The sequence below is a fragment of the Poecilia reticulata genome, chromosome 23 (assembly GCF_904066995.2).
Source record: "Poecilia reticulata chromosome 23, P_reticulata-male-v2, whole genome shotgun sequence".
Taxonomy (NCBI): Eukaryota; Metazoa; Chordata; class Actinopteri; order Cyprinodontiformes; family Poeciliidae; genus Poecilia; species Poecilia reticulata.
This window is the reverse complement of record NC_088852.1, coordinates 17,349,981-17,360,046: the sequence shown is the minus strand read 5'-3', so window position 1 is coordinate 17,360,046 and position 10,066 is coordinate 17,349,981.

The window sequence follows — 10,066 nt, the reverse complement described above, 5'->3', positions numbered from 1 at the left end:
ACTCTGCTAGCATGGTGTGAACATGCTGAGGGGTTGAGGCAACCTTAAAGCGTGGTGTGAGAATACTAGCAGTCTCTGTCACAACTAGAGTCAATGCTCGGTCTGAATGTTAGTTTTTGATGAGACACACCAAGCCGAGCTCCTCTCACTGCAGTTTACATCATAATGGTGGTTTCTGTTAGTAAAGGCAAAGATTATGGCACAGAGGAACGATTATTACAAGTTCACAAATATGGAGGAGGATGATTGAGAAGCCGCAACATTTTATTTTCCGTGTTACTGGAATCCCAAAGGAAACAAATGGAAGGTGTTGGTGGGATGTTTACCCACCATATCGGACCAGAACAGAGCGGGAGGAGTTCAGTGTTTTAGTCCAACAGTACTTACTTCCTCTCAGCCTCGGACAATTGTTCCTCTAAACTATCCATCCTGCTCTGTGGCTGAAAAAACGGATTTAGGAAGTTGAGTAGTTTGGTCTGTTTTCCACATAAACAAACATCCCACAAAATTCTGACCAAACTCACAATAGTTTCACATGCAGAGGGTTGCGAAACGTTCACCAGGTAGACTGTGACAGGAAGGGATGAACGACCTGAGGCTGAGAAAAAAAAAAAGACACAACGTCTGTCACACAACTGTAACAACCAGAATTGATTTCGACACTTTGATCCTTTAATCTTTTAACAAGCCAACAAGTGAAATGATCAGGATGGGATTTGCATCTCCTCTCTGGACTCCTAGATGAAGCTTTTGATGCGTCCAGATCATCCAGACCACCAATTAGAGAGCTACTAATCAAGTCTCATCCCTCCATTAATTCTGCTCAGCCACATTCCCCAGCCCACAGATTAAAGATCTAAACAAGACCGCTCCCTAACTATGGCTCCCAGGTGTCTCATTAGTATGCCGTGTTTTGGTGCTGCCATGTGTGTCAGTGATGGCTGAAAAGCCTCAGGCGGTAAGGGGTCACTGTGAAGATGCAAGAGTTCACTTCTTGTGTGAAGGTCAACTGGAGGCGTTGTTGGGTTACAAACGGAGAAGAAAACTGCCATCGAAACATCGTCAAACAGTGTTTCATGTTTTGCTGCCAGCTTTTTGGTTGGTTGTTTTAATTAGTTGTGACTCCAGCTCTCACACCAACCACACTGCACTGGCAATTGTTGGTTAAATAATAAAGGGGATCAGAGGAGATGCTACCTTTCTCTACTGGAAGTTACTCCAGTAGTTTTAGCTCAATTCATTTTCTCTCTATGCTTTTCCACTAGATTTGTTAAAGGGCTGTACATTCAAAGTAACAGTTAAGCACAACATGAACATCAAAAAACAACCAGGAGTTAGTTAATAGTTGGTGGATGTCACTGCCTCGTAATTCTATTGTGCATCTGTCTTGAAGTTCAGTGGTGTAAGATGATATCAACCACGTAGCTAGGAGTAACTAGCTAAGCCACATGTTGTGTGGACCTGCTGAGAAATCTTTCAGCTTGAGTAAAATAGATCTCATACTTCACATATACCACAGATACCACTTTACACAACTGCCTTTCAAATATTGCAGCAATAACCCAATAATAACATTGTAATCTCATGTGACTCTATGCAAACTCTCTGTCTGCGCTGATAAAGATTCGCCCACCTTGTTTGGCAGAATTCTTGAAGCTGAAAGTGAAACTGGCAGAGGATTGAGCTTTGAAGTTTTATCCCAAAATGATCACTTGATCTCTCAACTGATTTATGATCAGAGCCTGTGTGAGACGTCTGCACTCAGAAATCAGCTTCTGGTCAGAACGCCAGCCTTAACCTGATTTCTGACCGCTCACTGCTTTAACAGTTACTCCAGGGTTTCATCTTCAAAGATGTTTTCTGAAGAGACTGCCTGGCATTTTCTGTCTGTTCCAAGGTCAAAGATGATCTGATATGGTGGCCTTCTGCAGCCCAGAGTGACCAGGATGCTCAGCTGGAAGTCTAGTTTGCTGCCATCATGAAACCAAACCGTTCCACATTCAGCTAAAGATGTCAACTGTCCGACTGTGATGTGATGACACTGCGACCATGTTACTAGTAAAATGAAATCCCAGCAATCCTTTCTGACCTAATCCCAGTGTGGTGTCGGTTACTGTCTTAACCGTAAGAAGCAGCTAAGAACTGAGAAATTAGTTTTACTTGAGCAAAGTTCCTTCTGGCTGATATTTCATACCTCATCAGACTTCAACCACAGAACTCTTGGGAAGTCTTCACATTCCCCTCCCTCTGCAGCATCGGTTATTGTAGCTACCACACATTCAATTTCTGGCCAATCACACAATAAGTGTTGGACACATAATCTTGACACACAGATTATGTGTCAAGAAGAGGCTGCAGGAACTCCAAAACCCCACAAGCACAGCATGATGACATTTTGTTCCTGCAGCTCTGGGAGAGAAAACAAATGTTTTCTTTTTTTTTTTTTCTGGAGGAGGTGCAGGGCTTTGTTTAACTGTTTTGGTGCAAAATGGGAGTGGTTCCAACCACTTATACCACATAGAAATCACCTTAAAAGAATGAAATAATTTCTTATTTGAGCATCATTTAGTGTCTTAGAAACATACAGTAAGGGTGGACATGCTGAAAAAACCACATCAAAACGGCAAAAGTTACAACACAACAGTAAGAGCCACAACAGAAGTTCTGCAAAAACAGAAACTCTGCAAAAACAGAACTTAAACTAAAACTGAAGTCAGGCTAAAATGGAAATTTTGCTAAAACTATTGTTTTTGCTTATGAATCAATCAAACTTTATTTGTACAGCACCTTTCAAACAACAATTACATCATAAAAACACAAAAATTACTAAATTTATCCCTAAACAGAAGTTATGATACTCAAGAAACTATATTGTGAAACTGAATTTATGCAAAAACAGAAGATAAAACGGAAGTTGTGATATACTTCCTAGCATTACTTCCATTTTACCATAATTTCTGTTGTGGCTTTTGCATTTTGTTGACCTTCATAGAACAATAACAAAAAGATCAAAAGTCTTTTAATCACTCACTACGTTTCATCTAAAGCGACCAGATCTGTGAACAGAGGAAGTCAGAGAAAGCAGCTCTGCTCCTGCATTTCTTCTCTGCTTCGTTGCATCAACAATCACTGAGGGGCAGATTTCATATCAGATGCGGCGCTGCCAGCTGGCTGATATCCAGCGCATACTAAGTCAATACTGCTGCCAGCCCCTGGTTACACAGTACATGCTCTGAAGCAATAACAGAGTACAATCTAACCTGGGAAAAAAAAAAAAATCAGCCGCTCTTCCTGCGGCGGCTGAAGGCCCTGTTATCATGCAGCATACAGCCGCTGTGCGTACCAAACCAATAAAAGCGGCGGCCCGGAGGCGTTCTGACCCGAACCGGACCTCAAACCGATATGGCCAAAAGCTACAAGCTGCTCCGGCGTCTCAACAAGACACACATTAACCTTCCTGCCGTTATTTTTTCTGCAGAGATCTCCCACTTTGAAGTGCTTTCCATTTAACCTTCATTTAACTCTTGTGTCATGCGCTCCCCTGCGCTCCGCTCTGACAGCGGAAGCCTTTAGAAGTCAGAACAGGGCCTGAGGCTGTAGATGGCGCATCAGCACATCTGTCTGCTCCAGCGGCAGGTTGTGAGCTGAGTGAGGAGCCGGCTGCTCGCTCCCGCTGCAGGTCTCCTGCCGTCCACATGCAGGGCTTCACTGGACCCGTGTGTCAGAAGCTCAGGTTAAAAAACGCAGAATCCTGGTTTTACAGCTGGATCAGAGTAGCAACAGGATGTAGAGTTCAGCTCGACGGCATCTTTTGGTTTCAGTTATTTCTCTTTTTTTTTTAAAGAAGAAATTCTTTTTCAACATATTTCTTCTAGAGGGCCAAAAAAAGGCACAGTTTAGTAAATACTTTGCTAAATGTGGTCTTTTTTATATGTGTCATCAATACTGTATGTAATGTTTGGGCAAAATGTTGCTCCGGATTCCCATTGAATCTAAGATACTTAAACTATTAAATATGCTTTTAAACATGCTACAATTTAGCATTTAAGATTTGTATTTATTAATGCATGCATTTCAATTTTAATTTAAGCTGTCACAATCATTTAGGGAATAAAATGTGACATTTCTTGATCGACATTGTAATTATTTAAAGAAAACAAAACAGTGATTCATTTGCCTTACTGTTTGTCTCATTTTGTCGCTGTGCATTGCATTGTTGTATAAACTTCAAGAGTATAACATAAAAATAATTTTACAATAGTGCGTCGTGTTTTTTAACCTGGTTTTTCATATGAAATATTTCAGAGTTCATGGAATTTGACTTAACATCGTCTTGGGTGACGTCTAAAGCCAAATGTTTAAAGGTTAATGAAATAGTTTGACTGAACTGCTATGAGATGTTTTAAGACAGGACAGTTTATTTTAGCTCAGCTTGCATTAACTCTTAGCTTTAGCTTTTTAAAACAAGCTGTCTACACGTAGCCAAAGGCAACAGACTGAAGGCCGTCCTTTATAACACCACATTATTTTCAGTTATGTGCTGAAAGTTGTTCTTTGACTTTAAGAATAAATCAAAACTCTGTGAAGATGCACAAAAATAAAAATGTGAAAACTTTATTTTTTTTAAAAAAGACATATTTTCTTCAAATTGAGGTCTCTATGACTTGTCTCTGTGTCTGTTAGTTAAACCACTGACTTCAGAATTCAACACTGACAAAATCTCCACTGCTCTATAGAGAACCAAAAATTCAATCAGAGTTTAATATTTACTGGAGGTAGGTTATTAACTGCTCAGAATCTCTCCATGGAATCCCGTTAGTTAACACTAACCATGTTTGATCACATGTCAGTCAATGAGCTGCATGTTACTTTTCAGTTGTGATTCCGTCTGCAAAAAAAGTTCATAATAAAAAAACAAAATCAGTAAGGACATTAAAAATTCATCTTCACAGACACTCCAAGTATTTTAACAAGATCATTCTTGGTTTGAAAGGTTTGACCTTCCTTTTCTTCGCTTGTTATTAGTTTGATCTTTTGCTCCGTTTTCCTCCAGGCTCTGAGGTTTCTCTTATTATTTTCTGGAGCTACAGTCGCTGCTCTGATTTCTTGATTTTCACATTGAAAAAAAATAAAATAAAACCCAGCTAAACATGTTCAGTTATGTGCTGAACATTGTCCTTTGACCGCTAATGGACATGGCTCATCAGAATGTGTCTCTGCTGGTGTCCGGCTCCGTCTCAGTGTCGGCTGTCTGGAGACCAGCAGCAGGGATGTCGGTGCTGACGCCTCAGTTTTTCCGTCTAATTGATCAAGTCTTCAAGCAGAGTGCTCTGATTTGGGTTCCAGTGAGGAGTGGGGGGACAACGAGTCCAGAAGGAAAATGGTTTTGGAGCATCTGAGGATGTGACGGGGTTTCCAGGCTTGAGCACAGTGAAGATCTGCTGAGCCTCCTGCCCTGTCCCGTCTCCCCGGGTTACCGGGGGGTTCTTTCCATTTAAGTTAAGGGCCCCGCATGGAAAATAAAACCTGCTCCAACAAAACAGACCACATTGTGTGCAGGGATCACCTTCATCACGTTTAAAAGCACGTCTTGCACATAGAGGGCGCTGTAGGCCTGATTTTGTCTGCTCTCCTTTCAGTAATATTCCAAGGGAAGATATTTATAGGAACTGTCTTCACAGGAGGAGAGTTCTATCGAGGTGATTTTTTTTTTTTTTGTCTTAGAGACAGACACCAACAACATCTTCATGTCTTTTGTCTTCCAGAAAGACAAACTCTGAGAGCATTCATATCAATCCCTCATGGGAAACCGATGACTGCGGTTCCTGGGGAAGTTGCAGGAACAACACAGGAAGTTGATGCAGGACACTTTCATTTTTCATACCCAGACGTAAGACTTAGTTTGCTGACAGCTGTTGGTCCGGAGCTGGAAGCTTTTCTGTCTCTTTCCTAACAGCAAAATACATTTGTAATGTAAATACTCCCCCACCCCACACAAAAAAATTAATAAATAAAAGTACTTAACAATAATGTGTTTGTGTGTTTTTCCAAAGCACAAAAAGAACCTATTAACATTGACAAAAAGGCATGTTTGGGGATAATTGCAGCAAACAGACAAATAAATAACAATCTGAAGATGTGGCCTTGGAATGATTTTTACTCTGTGATTCCAAAATTGCCCCTAGGTATGTGTGTGTGTGTGCATGGTTGTTTGTCCTGTGTGTCTCTGTGTTGCCCTGAGACAGACTGGTGACCTGTCCAGGGTGACCCCGCTTGTCGCCCGGAACGTTAGCTGGAGAGGCACCAGCACCTCCTGACCCCACTAAGGGACAAGGGTGTAAAGAAAATGGATGGATGGATGGATGGATGGATGGATGGATGGATGGATGGATGGATGGATGGATGGATGGATGGATGGATGGATGGATGGATGGATGGATGGATGGATGGATGGATTCCAAAATTGATTTTCCAGTAAAGAAAAATCTCTTTTAAACAGGAAGGACAGATTCATGTATTTATTTATCTATTTAACTTAAACACAATAAATTATGAATTGTTGAAATACACTGAATAATTCACATATTGAAGATCAATTTTGAAGGACTTAATTTAACAAATTGATATTTCTGAATGTGATACTTTTCACATAATTAACCAATCCCTAACACATATTTAATGTTTGTTTGCTCAATCCAACCCAAACATTACACTTTTGTCTGTTCAGACAGAAATAACAACATATTTAGATTATCATTTATTATTTATCTATTTCATTTTTTGTGTTACAAACGGTTACAAACTTCGATCGCCTGAAGAACATTTTGTGAATTAAAGGACTAATGTCTCAACAAGATCTACAGAAACTCATCCTTGATTTAATTTGTAGTCGCATTGATTACTGCAGCAGCGTCTTCATGGGTCTGTCTATAATAATCAATCCTCCAGCTGCTGCTGGGGTTCTGACTGAAACCAGGAAGATGGAGAACATCACACAGTTCTACAGTCCTTCACTGAGAGAATAGACTTTAAAATACTGTTAGTTTATAAATCACTCAACATTTTAGCACAACAACACATTAAAGATCTGTTGTTGTATCAACCTTCCAGACCCCTCAGGACTTCTGGTTCTGCTCTGCATCCAGAACCAGAATGAAACGAGGAGAAGCAGCATCCAGCTTCTATGCACCACAAATCTGGAACAAACTTCCAAAAAACTGTAAAACAGCTGAAACACTGAATTCCTTTAAATCCAGAGTAAAACCCAGCTGGTTAGAGCTGCTTCTGAACCATAACAAATGAAACATTCACCAACATGTCCATGTATTAATGACTTCCATCCATCCATCCATTTTCTTTCACCCTTGTCCCTCAGTGGGGTCAGGAGGGTTGCTGGTGCCCATCTCCAGCTAACGTTCTGGGCGAGAGGGGGGGTCACCCTGGACAGGTCACCAGTCTGTTGCAAGGCAACACAGAGACACACAGGACACACAACCATGCGCACACACACACACTCACACTCACACTCACACCTAGGGGCAATTTAGACAGACCAATTAACCTGACAGTCATGTATTTGGACTGTGGGAGGAAACCGGAGTACCAGGAGAAAACCCACCATGCACAGGGAGAACATGGAGACTCCATGCAGAAAGACCCGGGGCCGGGAATTGAACCCAGAACCTTCTTGCTGCAAGGCAACAGCTCTACCAACTGCACCACTGTGCGGCCCTGTATTAAGGACTTTGATGATCAAAATGTAATGTTTGTTACTCGCTTCTCAGATGTAAAGCACTCTGAACTGCTTTGTGGCTGAAATGTTGTACAAATAAACATGGTTGACTGAGAGTCCAGTCTGTAAGCTACAGAGACTCAGGTCAGTCAGCGTCCTCATAAACCTCAGTCACTTCACACAGCAGCGTGTTTTTTCTCCTCTCTGAGAGGCTCTGTGATGAAAACCAAACCAAAGACCAAAATGCTTACTTTTTTTTTTTCTCTAAACCTGAAAAAAAAAAATCCACATTTTGACTGATTGCATAGCAGACTGGGCTGCCTGATGTGGGCCGTTCCTGTCCATGCAGCAAGGTTAGCCAGGATTCATGCAGCAGCAGGCTGCATCCTTCATGCCAGGAGGGGAGGTGAAAAGGTCGCCTGTGTGAAAGGTAAACCAGTCGGCCTGTATATCAACAACATCACATTCATTCTCTCCTTTTTTTATTCTGTTTGCTCCAGGAGGTAAATCTGCCAGTTGATTCCCTCTGCAGTATTCACAACTGTAAGAATTTCTTGCATTTTTAATTCAATGGATTTTATTGAGATTCATTTAATAGACCAACAAAACCAGCATATAATTGTGAAATGAAAGGAATGCTTTTACTTAAATAAAAGTCTCAAAAGTGTGGCATACTTTTATATTACATTTATTAATAAATATTCAATTAACATTCTCTGGATCCACTTTTTGTTGCAGCTGGTCGCCTCTGCATATCTAAAGGAAAATGAAAATCATTTTTTTCGTTAATAAATCACTAAGTCTATACATTATAGCTCTATTGTCTTTGCATCAGCCTTCCTGGCCACTCAGGTCTTCTGGTTCAACCAAACATGGAGGAGCAGCTTTCAGTTTCTAGGCTCCTCTAGTCTGGAACAAACTTCCAGAAATTTGCGAAACTGCTGAACCCTGAGCTCCTTTAAATGGAGGCTGAAACCTGCTTCAGAAATAAACTTCACCTCACCGTTACGCATGACTTAACGTTGGTCTGACTCATAAAATCTATTGCAGTTTGGAATCCTAATATGAAGACATTTTAGTGGCAGGAACATTTTAGTATTGTATCAGTATACAGTCAGGCTGGACATTAATATTGACTGTGTTCTGGTTTTAGGGAGGGAGAAAGTCTCTCAGCCGTTGGGACTAAACTCATAACTTTTTCTTTTTTGACAAACAGTATATTTAGCGCGGCTCAGATGACTCGCAGCCATCCATTCAGATGTGCTGCCACCGCCTGCTGCTGCTCAGGGACTTTTGAAGACATATTGATCCTCCTCTCCAACTTTCATGTCTTTGCTCTCCATGTATATTCCAGCTCACCTTGGTCTGCTGCTGTTCGGTTTGTTTTTCTTCCTCTGCACTGAGGGAACCAGACATGTTTAACTCTATCAACGCTGAAATAGACTGACTACAACTGAACAATATTTGATTAGTGTCATGATGGGTTTGTGTGTGTGTGTGTGTGTGTGTGTGTGTGTGTGTGTGTGTGTGTGTGTGTAAACTAGAGCAATAACAACAACAAAAAAACTGTCACATTTATTTGATATACCAGAACCAGGACATGCAGAGGTGATAAAAAGTTTAATAACTTTGGACGTTTTATTGCTTTTCCAAATCAATCAGCACCAATAAAATAAAGTCTTTAAAAAAACAAACAAAAAAACTCATTACAATAAAACCTTTAATGCAAAAGTAAAAATTGGTTTCTACTAAATAACAATTACCATTAAAAAAGTGATTGCATAATTATTCACCCCCCAAAAGGCTTCTGACCTAATTCAACAGAGGTCCAGTCAGTTTGTCCTCACCGTCTCACAGTGAGTGGACTGGAGCTGCATCCAGAGGTTTTGAAGGGGGTGAATATTCATGCATCAGCTTATTTTATGGTAAATATTTTTGTCATTTTATACACATTTTAGACATGAAACATTTTTTTTCTTGTCAAAACCAAATTACATTGTTAATGACTGATTTGTAAGCTCAATAAAAAAGGTAAAACATTCAAGGAGGTGAATACTTTACTTTTTACAGGAACTGTAACAAACAGTATTTACAATGACTTGACACTCAGGTGAGATTTCAAACTAAAAATTTAGTAAACTCCAACTTTAAATGTTAAATCCCCGTATTTAATGGGGAGAAATAGTAGCTTTTAGCAAAAACTAGTAGTTTGTAACCTAAAAATACTAGTTCTGTGTAACCTAAACTAGGTTACACTAGCAAGGTGCCAGTGTTTAATGATTTATAAGATAAAGTAAGGATATTACAAACAGAGACTTCTTGGCCTTGGTGAAT